The sequence below is a fragment of the Ambystoma mexicanum genome, chromosome 6q, assembly GCF_040938575.1.
Source record: "Ambystoma mexicanum isolate Mex_15411 chromosome 6q, UKY_AmexF1_1, whole genome shotgun sequence".
NCBI classification, from domain to species: Eukaryota; Metazoa; Chordata; class Amphibia; order Caudata; family Ambystomatidae; genus Ambystoma; species Ambystoma mexicanum.
Genome location: NC_090937.1, coordinates 179,850,837 through 179,863,381, shown reverse-complemented (window position 1 = coordinate 179,863,381; position 12,545 = coordinate 179,850,837). Strand labels below are relative to the sequence as shown.

Sequence of the window (12,545 nt, the reverse complement as noted above, 5' to 3'; positions counted from 1 at the left end):
CGAACCAGCAGAAAAGGGCGCAATCCGCCTATTCAAGCTGGAGCAACAAGACCTCAAAAAAAACAATTTAATCCTAAACCGGCCAACCATCTTGCAGATCTTGAAAAAAATCTAAGACTCTCAAGGGCGTGAGAACAAAAGATCTGGTACTGGTCGAACCATACCACAAGGGCAAGATTGCGAAATCTTACTTACACGTAAAAGCTGAGAGTATCACACACATGGACAAATCGGTGTTCGAAGACCTCTCATCGATGGGATTTCGGCTGACCGAACTAACAAAGCCGCAGCAAGAGGAGCAAGTCCAAAAAACAACAACAGTCAACAATCATAGAATACATTACCATTCCAGAACAGAAAAACGGTATTGTCAGAATCGGTGGAATAGAAGGAAAGAGGACGAGATTTCTCGAGACGACCAGAAACACCGCCGAAGACCAACACCGTTTGACCAGGAAGGAACCTGGAAGTACGAGAGACCAAGCTCGCACCCACGAAGGGCCTCGGAATATACCAAGCGACCGTACGAAACGAGACCAAACAGAAACAGTGGGAAAAGGGCTGAACCATCAAAAGCAAACAGGTACGACAGTGCAGAAACACCAGAGAGGAATTCTGCTGACAAAACAAAGGACACTCGTCCAATGAGAGGCCCGTGGGACTGGTTTACATCTACCTGGTCAAAGAAAGCTCTCAAATAGCAACAAAAAGGGCCGAGCCTCGAGGGAGAGAATGCAGCGACGCCATCTAAGAAACGGCCCGACAAAGACCAGTACATTGTAGGATCCTGGAACACCAGAGGACACAACCACTTAACAACGCCCGGAGACGTGAATCTGGGGGCCTTTGACATTCTATGTCTGCAAGAGACGTGGTTACTGGAGAAACCAATGCTGGATGGATTTTGTTTGGAAATCTCTGCTGCAGTTAGGGGTCCTTTAGGAAGACCATCATCGGGCCTGTTAACAGCCATCAAAAACGGCCTAGGTCTAGACCCACCAAAGAAATGGAGAGAATCATACGAAATGCTGGTGACCTTGTCCACATGGTCCCCAGCCACGGGGAAAAGCATGAGGGCCAAAAGGAACGCCTTGGCAATCATAAATTGCTATTGGAACCCGCAGCGTACGCCAGCGAAAGTCTTCTGTTCCTCTATGAGTGCTACCATTGATCAACTTTATGAAGAGTTTGACGAAATTGAGATTATGATATGCGGCGACTTCAACGCCAACTGCAATAAAGCAACTCAGAGAACGTGGAAGACCTCAACACTTGAACGTGGAAAAGCCTGGTTGGAAGTAATCAGCTCCAGAAACCTACAAAACATAGCGAACTTGTTTCCAAATCAACAGAATTTACCTACTTGGGAAAGGGGAGCATCAAAAGCAACCTTAGATTACATTTTCACCTCGTCAGCCCTGGCAGCAAACATAGTCAGCTTTAAAGTGGTAAAAACGACCAACAGCGACCATAACTTACTCACGTGTACGTGGGGCAGTCGGAGACCAACGAAACTCGTATACAAAACCAGGGTTGAAACTAATGTTCAACAAACTCGATTACGATTAACGGAAGCGAATATCCAACAAATAAAATCAGCTTGGGAAGAAAAAGTAACAGCAAACCACTGTTATAAATTAAGCGAGAAACCAAACTACCTTCCTCTCCTTGCACCCTATCAAAAACCAATAGGAACTAGAAACCCAGCGGCCTCTCAACCTAGCCATGTATACAACAAAGAGCTGGTTGAACAAAGGAAATTAGGCCGACAACTAAAAAGGAAGGCAAGGAAATCAAAAGCAGAACAAGACTGGGCAAATTGGAAACGTGAAAAAAAAAGATACACAACCTGGCGAAAACAATCTAAAGCAACACAGCACCAGTTGGACGCAGAAGAAATGATGCGAAAATTATCAACCAATAAATCCAGTGACTTCTGGTCACTAATCAAAGAGAGCAACTGGGCATCCAATCTAGCGCCGACAAATGCAGTCTCAGAAGAAAAATGGATGGAATATCTATCGAGAGAGTTCGAGAAACCCAAGACATCGGTAGAGCTCCTGGAAATAACAAAAAACACAACATGGGTGTCGACATCGAACGCAGAAGACATTGAAGCAAAAATAAGAAACCTCAAAACTTCCAGAGCACCAGGTCCCGATGGTCTCACAAACATAATGCTAAAGCAATTCCCGAAGGAATGGTCAGAACTAATTGGAATGATATTTAGCATTTGTGAACAAACCCACGAAATTCCGGAGTCTTGGTCTAAAGCAATCATCGTCCCGATTTATAAAAGGGGCTGCCGGGAGGATCCCATGAATTACAGACCGATCGCGCTGCTAGATATCCTAGGAAAGATCTTCTCCTCTCTCATCTTGGACCATCTGAGGATATGGGAAAAATCGGCAGAGTGCAAAGACATCTTACAAACGGGCTTCCAAAAAAATGGAACAATAGCAATCAACATCTTGATAATAAACATCTTTAAAGCAAAAGTCAAAGAAGGGGCGCCAAAAATCTACTTAGCTTTTGTAGACCTGTCAAAAGCATTCGATAAAGTAGACAGAAACACGCTATGGAAAAAATTGGAAGCCTGGAAATGCCCCAGATCACTGCTCAACCCACTAATAGCGCTCCACACAAACACAACAGTAAGAGTAAAGCTTAACCAACAGGGAACCTTATCAGAAGAAATACAAGTGGAAAGGGGTGTAAAACAGGGTTGCCCACTTGCTCCTGCACTCTTTATCGACTATCTGCAGTACTCAGAAAACAAGATCAGAACGTTTCCACCTAAACTAGGGAAAACCACAATTCCTCGTCTCCTATATGCAGACGATGTAATTCTGATTGACCAGACAAAAGTGGGCCTGCAGCGGAAATTGACAAATTTGACAAAATACCTGGAGGAAAATCATTTGGAGATAAATAAAAACAAAACAAAAATTATGACACTGGAGAAACAACAGAAAAGTACTACAACAACGGAGTCCTGGTTCTTAGACGATACTAAAATCGAAAAAGTAAACAACATCAGATACCTGGGATTTGAACTAGATAACACACCAACAGACAAAGCAATGTAAGTTACACTCTGGGATAAAGCGAAGAGACTGACAGCGCAAATGAGAACGTTGGACAAGAAATTTGGTAAATTTACGCTAACCCTGGCAATACATTTCTATAAAATGAAATTGGTGCACGCGCTGACATGTGGAACGGAAGCATCATTGTGCATCCCGGAGAACATCTGGAACAAAATAGAAGGCATGGTTTGGAGAACCGTTCTGGGGCTTCCCAAATCAACCGCAATAACGGCTATCAGAAGGGAGCTTGGATTAATATCCTTGGCCTCGATAGTCGACGTTAATGCAATGAGACTATTCAGAAAAATCATCCTTGCTGACTCCCTGCCAATCTATGCATTGATTAAAGAAGAACTTGACACTGGAAATTGTATCTTATTCAAGAAGTGGGCAGAATCTATAAAGGAAAGGTTGTCTGAAATACTGTTCACGGAAACAGACCTAAAAGAAAATCCAGACAAAATCAAACGGAAACTCGAAGAAAGGGATTGGATCAAAACAATAGAGGCAGCAACAGAAAATAAACTATTACAACATCTTCCACCTACGTTCAACAAACCAAAGGTTCCAATGAAATACGTGAGTAAATTCCCGGACAAGAAAAAAAGACATTTGTTTATGAAAGCAAGACTAAATTTACTACAAACTAAACAAATACTCGCCATTCGAAATATGGCAGAAAACCAAGTATGTCAATTATGTAAAAACGCAGACACTGTGGAAACGATCAGACACCTAATCCTAAACTGCCCCTGCACGAAACAGAATAGAATCATCTACCTATCACCGTTGATCACGAATCATTGGATGATTCAAGAAGAAACTTTGTGGAACAGACTCATCGCCGGTGAAGCCACTAGGTGGACAATAGCCATGACAAATTTACTCGAAATGGCGTTCAAACAGATAAACGAGGCCCGGCCCACTGAACCTACTGAAGCAGAGCATGGCTAGGAGAACCACCAGTCAGATGACTTTGGAGGTCTCCCACAAGCACTCTAATAAGTCGGATCTGTGAAAAACCATTGTCGAGGAACTCATTTTCAATGAAATCAAGAGGAACAAATTGCAGGACAAAACTACAGGTTTTTCCTGAATATAAGTCAAATAAATAAATAATAAAAAAAAATTGTGTATGCAGATGTTTGACAACCAAAGCGATGTAACTACCCCGTTCCACTTGTGAGTGGTACTACACCTGTACTATTTGTTTCTCTGCTTTATTTTTTTATTTGTGTTTGGTTTACTCAAACCTTTACAAAACATCAAGACACAAAGTGTTTAAGAATTCACAAAGTAAAATATAGATTCCAAATCAACTGTTCCATTAATACCATCAATAAACTGATTTATACCACTTTTGGTTTTGCGTTTTCATTAGAAGCGCAGCGCTGATAGTTAAGAGAATGCAAAGAACGCAATACTCGATGTGCGAATGACACTGCTATGGGACAACTTGTTAGCTTTGTATATACTCTCTTATGGGTTTAATGATCAAGAAAAAGTCACCTACATGTTTATCTTTGATAAAGCTAAGCACATTGGTGTCATGCATTATGTGAATAAAATGCGCGGGACCACAAAAAAGTCAACCAGTTTTTGCTTGCCAAATAAGAAACTACGTGCATTTTCTACAGCATTTTCTTCCACACATTAGCCAATCGGCTGCTGTGGCGGTGGAAATGCATATGCACCATCATAGTATTAACAACCGAGGATTAGCACTTTGGCATGAGCTCACAACCCCATTTGTCGAGGTAGTTTAGCACACATTACCCGAATGCACACACTGGAAGAGAAGCTCGATATCATACACGCTCACAAGCACGAAAGCTGCATACATTTCTTTAGATACGCGGCGTACCGTCAGTCTAAAATTAAATACGCTCCACAAAAAAAAAAAGGAGTGAATGATGGGCAGGTATTCGTGCCTTGTTTCAGCCAGCATGTATAAATTCAGGCCAGAGGTGACAGCATTTTATATCACATGCACAGACGCTCCGCTTAAGAGTGAATTAACAAATGCAAATGCACTGTGATCAAAGTGCATAGGGCTATATATAACAAGTCCACCACCGCCAATTAATAGTGTTGGGTACTAAACTTGCCCCGGAAGCGGACAATAGCCCACTTCCCAGGAAAGCGGCCTTTTGGAACTGCTCATCCTTCGTTTCCCAACCCGCTCACCTTACTGGTTCCGAGTAGCAAGCAGAAAAAGAATACTACAGCGCCGCCATGTTTAAAAACACTGGCCATGTCCCTGATGAAAGTACAACCGGACCAGAATCGCCGCCATGTTGGATGGATCAGCGAGTGCCAGATTAGTTAGCAAGACATGACCAGGCAGTATGTCTTAAATGGCCTGCCAAATAACAGAATAACAAACCACATAATGAAATATACTGATATTTTTGGCACTAAATGAAACATGCACGCAAGCAGTTATGTATGATGCTGCAATATTGGGCTAGATTTGTCGTGCAGACAGAAAGCTGGCCTTGAAGTTTTCAGGGATTTATGGTTTCGATCAACAGTATTTTTTTTTTTAGAGCTAACTTCAGACGTGTACAAATCACTTTATAAACCAAAGAATATATAAAGCGGTATAACAGGCTGTGAAAAAGTATGATAGTAACAAATCAGCTGAGATATTTAAAAGTATAAAGCAATCTTAAATAATTATTGAAACTTAGATCTTAAATAAAAAATAAATATTGCTTTGTCGCAAAGCAAATACATAACCTGTCAATATTACATATTCCTGTTCTGTTTAATTATCAGGTCATCCTTCAATTGGTGCAGGAACAGGGTGGTTTGCATTAGGGCTTCCACAGATAAGGCAGTGAGATTAAATGATTTTCCCAGGGTCAAGTACTTTTAACTTAATCACTTGAACACATCTTTTTCGGTCTAATAAGTAGCAAGATGTGCTACTATTCGGCTTTCAAGTATGCATACCTCTCAACTCACATGCGTTTGGCGGGGTCTCACCCGACACTTACCATACATGCTAACCCTCCTGATTTAGGGGCTGATTCATGGAATTTCTGAGCCGGAAAACAGAGAAAACAGCGAAAAAGCGATCAGAATGGCGCACAAATCCCCCTTTTCCGGGGCACAAATTCCATGAATCAGCCCCTTAGGCGGGAGACTCCCGATTTTTAGGTGAAAAACATTGCTAATTTTCACGGTCTCCCACCTAAAATAACTGTAGCCCCAATGCATTCCTATGGGGAAATATGCATCTCCCAATTTCCCTGTGGAAATCTCCCTCTCCGGTGCATCTGAATGTTGGCATGTATGACTTAGGCAGTTCTCTCACACGCCAAGATCCATACACGCCCATAGGAATCAATGGGCTTTGACCCGCCAAATGCAAAATCGTGTGTTTTCCCCTGGCCAAGGGCCATGAAAGGTTGAGAGCTTTGAGTATGCTGTTTTGGGGGGCTATGGAGCCCCGGTGTTGCCAGAGAGTTGCCTGCCTCTGCAAACTTCCCCTCTGAGTGGCTTTCCTAGAGCAGTTTAGATATGTGTGGTGGCCTGGACAGAAGACAGGACACTGTTGGGATTTATCTAGGTGTTTATTGAGAAACCTGCAGTAGTGTAACAGTGTGGGTATTTAGTCCGGGATAGGGATGGTCCAAGTACTCACAGTTCCGTCCATGCAGCTGGTACAGTTGGCTTCATTGCACAGCATGGGCCAAGGGTGGTGAGATCCCTTGCCAGTTAGAGCTCCCAGGAGGCTGCCCTCAGCCTTGGTATTATGCTCTGTTGGGAAAGGCCTGGATGCTTCAGGCTATGAAAAGTCCGAGTCCCCTCAGCAGGAGGAGCGCCAGGGCAGGTGTGCCTTCTCCAGCCTCCTTCAAGTCTGTGATTTCGCGCTCTTCCCGCATGTCTCTCGTCGCGAACTCTCGCGAGATCTCGCGGGCGGGAACTCGCGAGAGGGAGTCTACACAATATGTTGAGCAGTTTTGTGCAGCACGAAGCACAACGTGATGGAAACATAGCAATGGAATGTGACGTGCCAGGGTTTACCTCCCTTGGGATTCTATGCAAAGACCCGAGGCTGGATTATGTTGCTCAAGATGGGCAACATCTCAGCCTTCCGGTATATCAATTGCCTAGGCGGCACTAAGCGCAGAAGGCTGGATGGACCAGGTGTTATTTCGGGAGATCTTGAGCCTTTGGGTTCCCTGCGGTACAGACTTTTTCGCATCCATGCTGAACAGACAGTGTGGTGCTGCCCCTTTAAGGGAAGAGCACGTGGCGGAGTGACGTTGCACTCCGCCGCGTGCACTATAAATAAAGGGGGCGTTCCTCGCCACGTTAGTGCGACCGGGGAGCCTAAACACAGCAGACGTCTCCAGCGGAGTCTTGGGGGTTAGGGGCTCACAGGAATCGCTAGCAGGGTCTCTGAGAGACCCCCAACAGTGGCGACGAGTCCGGTATGTTGCCTGGGCCCAGCGGTGAAGCTTGGAATAATTTTTGAACGGAGCGGATGAAAAGGCTTGTTTGTTCCATGACGCGGGCCGGGCAGATACCACACGGTAGGCAGCCATTTTGGAACTTTGGCAGTGGATGTTCACAGCGCTCCGGTGGGGCCCGTGATTGATATCCAAACCCAATTGTGGACACAATGATAGCGGGCAGCTATATCTGCCCACACATGCTCAGATTTTGAATTTTGTTTGATTTTTGGGTGAGTTATGTCGAGTGAAGGCGAAGTGCTGGGGGAAGGATGCTGAGGCCTGCTTGATCCCTGGACCACCATGGCTCAATTTTTGGACCATCTGTGCTGGATGGTGGATCCTCCACACTATCCTGCAGCTGAAGATTTTCATCTTCTTCATCATCATCATCAGGACTGGGCTGGTGTACTCCACGGCCTCCGAGGCCTGTGCTGGCTGGGTGAGTTGCTGTCCCCATCCTGTCCTGTGGGGGTGCCTGTGCGCTTTAACCCATGAGTGCACCTGGTGATCAAGCCGGTGGACAGCCTGCAGACCAGCAGTTACCTCAAGGTCAGCCCCCACCTGTGGTTCAACCAGTTATTCAGCCTGTTCCCCAAGTCATGGCACAAATGCTGGCCCCTGCGGCGCTCCAGCCAATCACAGAGTTTGATGTCTCATGCCCTCCATCCAGTATGGGGCCTTGATGGAAACAGTTGGTTGACCGCCTGGACATGTATTTCAGGGCTACCATGGAGACTAATGACGACAGTAAGCTGGCGACACTGCTGTATGCTGCAGGTACTGCGGTGCAGGAAATATTTGAATCACTTCAAACTGCTGATGCCTTGTATGGTGCCGCCAAGACAGCTCTCCACAACCATTTTATCCCATTAGTCAATGAAGACTATGAGAGGTTTGTAATGTTATCGGCTTGCCAGAAGGAAGACGAGACTCTGGACACTTTTTATGGTCGTCTGAAACGCCTGTCTCTGGCTTGTGTTTGGGGTGACCTGGATGACACGATCAGGACTCTCCTAATTCAAGCTTGTTCGTCGGGGAAACTATGGCGACGGGTACTGAGGGAACCAGGGACCACCCTTGCTCGCATCCTGGAACTGGGGCGCTGCCATGAAGTCTCGGAAGGACGTTCGTCCAAGATGGAGGCAGGAACTAGCCCAGCGAAAATGGGGGAGGTATGTGCGGTGGGGCGTGGTGGCAAAGGGGCCAGGAGGCCCGTCAGCAATTTCCGCGACAGGGGCAGAAGAGCTGGAGAAGCATGCCAGAAGTGTGGCTATGACCTGCCCCACCCCGCTGAGTGTCCAGTGGTGGGAAGAACCTGTGGGCGGTGCAGCCTTGCTGACCACTATGCACGGGTGTGCAAGGCGTCTCTGCCAGTAATGGTGCCCAGGGGCCCGGTACGGTCAGGATTCCTGCGTCAATCCCGCCCACCTAATGTGGCCCAATTCGACCAACGAGAGGAAGGTGCTGTCTTGATATGGGCAAAATCTTCCTCGGGGCCAGCCCTTTGAGAGCAAAAATACCCAATTCAGCCCAAAATACAGGTTCTATTGTGCTGAGCAGTGATCTCATGCTAGTGACAAATGACACCCTCAAAGTTTTAGCATATTTATTCTAAGCAGTGAATTTCATATACATTTGGGATTCAAGTTAGAGAATATTACAAAGCATAAAACAAAGAGCAATGCAAAATATAGTGAAACATGGAACTTAGATAAACATAGAGAAACATAGAGAAACATAGAGAAACACAGTCTTACGTCCCTTAATCTCAGCCCTGGGAGACCTGGGTTTTTCATAGAAAAACAAGGCTGGAGGACACCGTGAGAGCCAATTCCGGGCACCTGACTGTACACGAATCAAGTCCACAGGCGATCTCCCCCTGATCCCATGTGTGCATGGATATTTTATAATCTCTTGCTGTCAGTCACCATGACGCATAGTTCCAGAACTTTCCCTGTGAGGCTGGTTCATGGAAAAAACCCAGCTCTCTCTGAGATGCTCCCTGCTCGCTCCTACCCCCTCCCTTGGTTCCCATCTGCGCTGGCTGAGGAATGTCTTATCAGTACCTTCCCAGAGAAAAGGAAGATTAGCTTGGAGCCAGGGCTACCGTTAGTGAGGCTGAATATTCTAAGGGAAGCAGGGATGTATTAACCCCATCTGCAAGCTCTAAAAGGCATGCACTCATAGCTTAGTGTTTATAGCGCTTAAGACTGGCTATCTAAGCGCTATATAGGTGCCATGATGTTCCAAACACTCCAAAAACCTATTAGCTACATAGCTGGGGGCCCTCCCTGCCTGTCTATCAACAATGCTTAATGTGACCTATTTCATACTAGGCCTGCATATTCCTTGTAGCTCACTACTGCATAATGGAAGTGCTACAACAGACTACTGTCAGCATTTTTAGCACATACTTTGAATACACTATTGGCTTTCAGCGGCTAATGCTGTCATCTAAAGCCCTGATTGGCAAGGTTGCAATTTCGTGTATCACTACATTCCACCCCTATTCAACGTTTGTGCGACAAATGCTGACTAATACCTATCAATATAGTATTTAGTGCAGTGATAAAGACCTTGGGGCTTTGCAAGAGGTTTAAGCAAACTATCTTATAGCGGTTAGTTAGCGTGGCATGCAAGGTAAAACACTACCTAAACAAAAATGTACACAAAGTGAACAGTGACATATACCCTTGCCAAAACCTGGCCTACACAAAAAATACCTACACCAAGTGAACATGGACATTTACTCTAGCCAAAACATGGCCTACACAAAAATACCTAAATCAATTTTGTATAACTGATTGTCAGTTAAAAAGCAGCATGCAGTTAAAATGTCAAGGCAATCCAGTGTAGTCTAATCTACAATGCACTATTGCATTTATGTATGGTTACCAATTCTAAAACCTGGCAGCCTTTCACCCTAAGGGCCTACCCTCCCCCTGATCCCAGGGCATTCAAGCGTGACTATGGGCTGTGTGACTAGACACTTCCCCCAGGTAGGTGGAACCCAACCAGAAACCATCTAATTTCGTGAACAAGGTGAACCCATGGGCACCAGGTTGTCTAAATAAAAACAATTCTACTAATTTACATCAAAGCATGGCATGTGTTATTCATGCAATCAAAAGCAAGCAATTCAATCCATATGTATGCTGGTAACTGTAGCTCTGCGTGCCAGTGTGTGGAGGATGGTCGCCCCCACCCAGTAAAAAGCCAACACCTGCTGATTTAACAATGTTTGCCATACAATGCATTGTGTGTATTTAGCAGTCTTGTTGACCTGCCCTATGGCAGACAAAAATGTCTTCATGTCTAAAATTCTGTCATCTTCAATTGGCTGTCAATACTTGTAGCAGTGCTGGGCATATCAATGGGCCCCACTAGGCCAGAAGTTCTATAGCAGAGCTGGCATCAGAACCCATAGTGGCTAGCTTATTGTGCACAGTTTCTATGTCACAAGCATATAAAGCACCTGCAATTAATGAATCTAGCTCCCTAGCTACGCGCACTCTAGTGATGGGCCATAGAAATGGACTCCATTTGTAGCAGCTTGGTAGTACTAAGGAAACATTGCCTCATGAATCTATGTCTAAGTGTAGCACTGTAATAATGGAGGTGTGCATTACCAGTCTACCTATTGTGACTTGGAGAATACTCTTCTTCAAGTGGGATATCTACCATATACAATATTAACTTTAGCCACAAACACCATACTACTATCCGGCAGTGGCTGTTTCATTACATTAAACAAATTCATTTAGTCAAGTTATAGTCCATAAAATCTTGGCGAGAACACTCGCTGCAGTTCTTAGTCAGAAAAACATCACATTAGACAGATTAACAAATTGTTGTATCCATTCAGTGACAAGAGATGCCTGACAATGTGCCTGGCCAGTACACTAGCAATTCCATGTGGATACTCATTTGTAGCGCTTTTCCAAAGAATTATTCCAAATGTCTACAATCAAAAGGTGACTCTTTGCATTAGTGTGCTGGAGACAGCTGTCCCCACAAAAACATGAAACTGGTTGGTTTAACAAAAACCGTGTCACACTCTGTGTCATATAATCAAACATCAAGTCAGTCATGGTTTCATTTACCTGCCTTAAGCTGGCTGTAAAAGTATCCAGTGTTTCAAAGATTACCATTTCAAATTATAGCTCATACACTTGGCAGCATTACTTCAATTAAGAATCTTAACCTACGCACAGGTGACTTTGATGTGCGCACTCATCTTATCTCAAAATAAATTACGCTCCTGCTTGCATAATTCTGCTGCCCCAACAGTTCATAAATCATTCTCCTGCCTACGTGCAATGTAGAATATTTTTTTTTTCTTCAAAAAAAAAAACAAAACATCTCTGGTTAAAGCCATTCAGTTGGAAGAGTAAAACCATTTGGTTTTTTCAGATTCATCTCAACAGTGCATTTAAAAACCATTTTTCAATGTGTTAGCATTCAATTGCTGTGTCACACAGCTGTATGTGGTGCCTGATGTTACAGTCCACAATTCATTGTCCATAGTCCTTTAAACAAGAAAGGGCAAAACATGTCATTTAAATGTGTAGCATCAAATACTTGATAATTAGCCAAGTCTGCATCGTGCCAGTTCAGCAAAAGTTATTACTCTGTTGGACACTATTCGCAGGTTACAGCATTGAGTGCGGTGCAGGGCACGTTAAAGTTGAAATAGCATGTCGCAGTGGCTCGCTTTCTCTGAGAATGCGTCTGACCCTTCTTTGATCAGTGTCACCCACAAACTGCATATTAATTTTCTGATATTGTAAAATGTCTTGTCGTGCTTTGTCTAGGCAAAATACAAACAGAAATGTTAGGATTTCATCAAAAGTTCAATATCATTATTCTTCATGTTAGGATGTCATCAAAACTTCAATATCAGCGTTATCCACCCCTTCCCATAATACCACCCCCATCTTCAAAAAGTCTCATCAGGTAACTACACACTTTGTCATTGCTACTGCAA

The 12,545-nt window shown here is 44.3% G+C and overlaps 1 protein-coding gene across 3 annotated transcripts in view; it reads right to left on the bottom strand.

Moving 5' to 3' along the window:
- Positions 1-5,385, bottom strand: part of ELP1 (elongator acetyltransferase complex subunit 1) — a 2,667,893-nt gene extending 2,662,508 nt beyond the window's left edge. For 2 of the 3 annotated variants that reach the window (XM_069630608.1, XM_069630606.1), the window contains exon 1: positions 5,277-5,385. The gene's annotated coding sequence lies outside the window, so the exon portion shown is untranslated. Of the gene's footprint in view, positions 1-4,953 lie in introns of all 3 variants that reach the window. The other variant, XM_069630607.1, reaches the window with a different exon arrangement.
- Between the last annotated feature and the right edge of the window lie 7,160 nt (positions 5,386-12,545).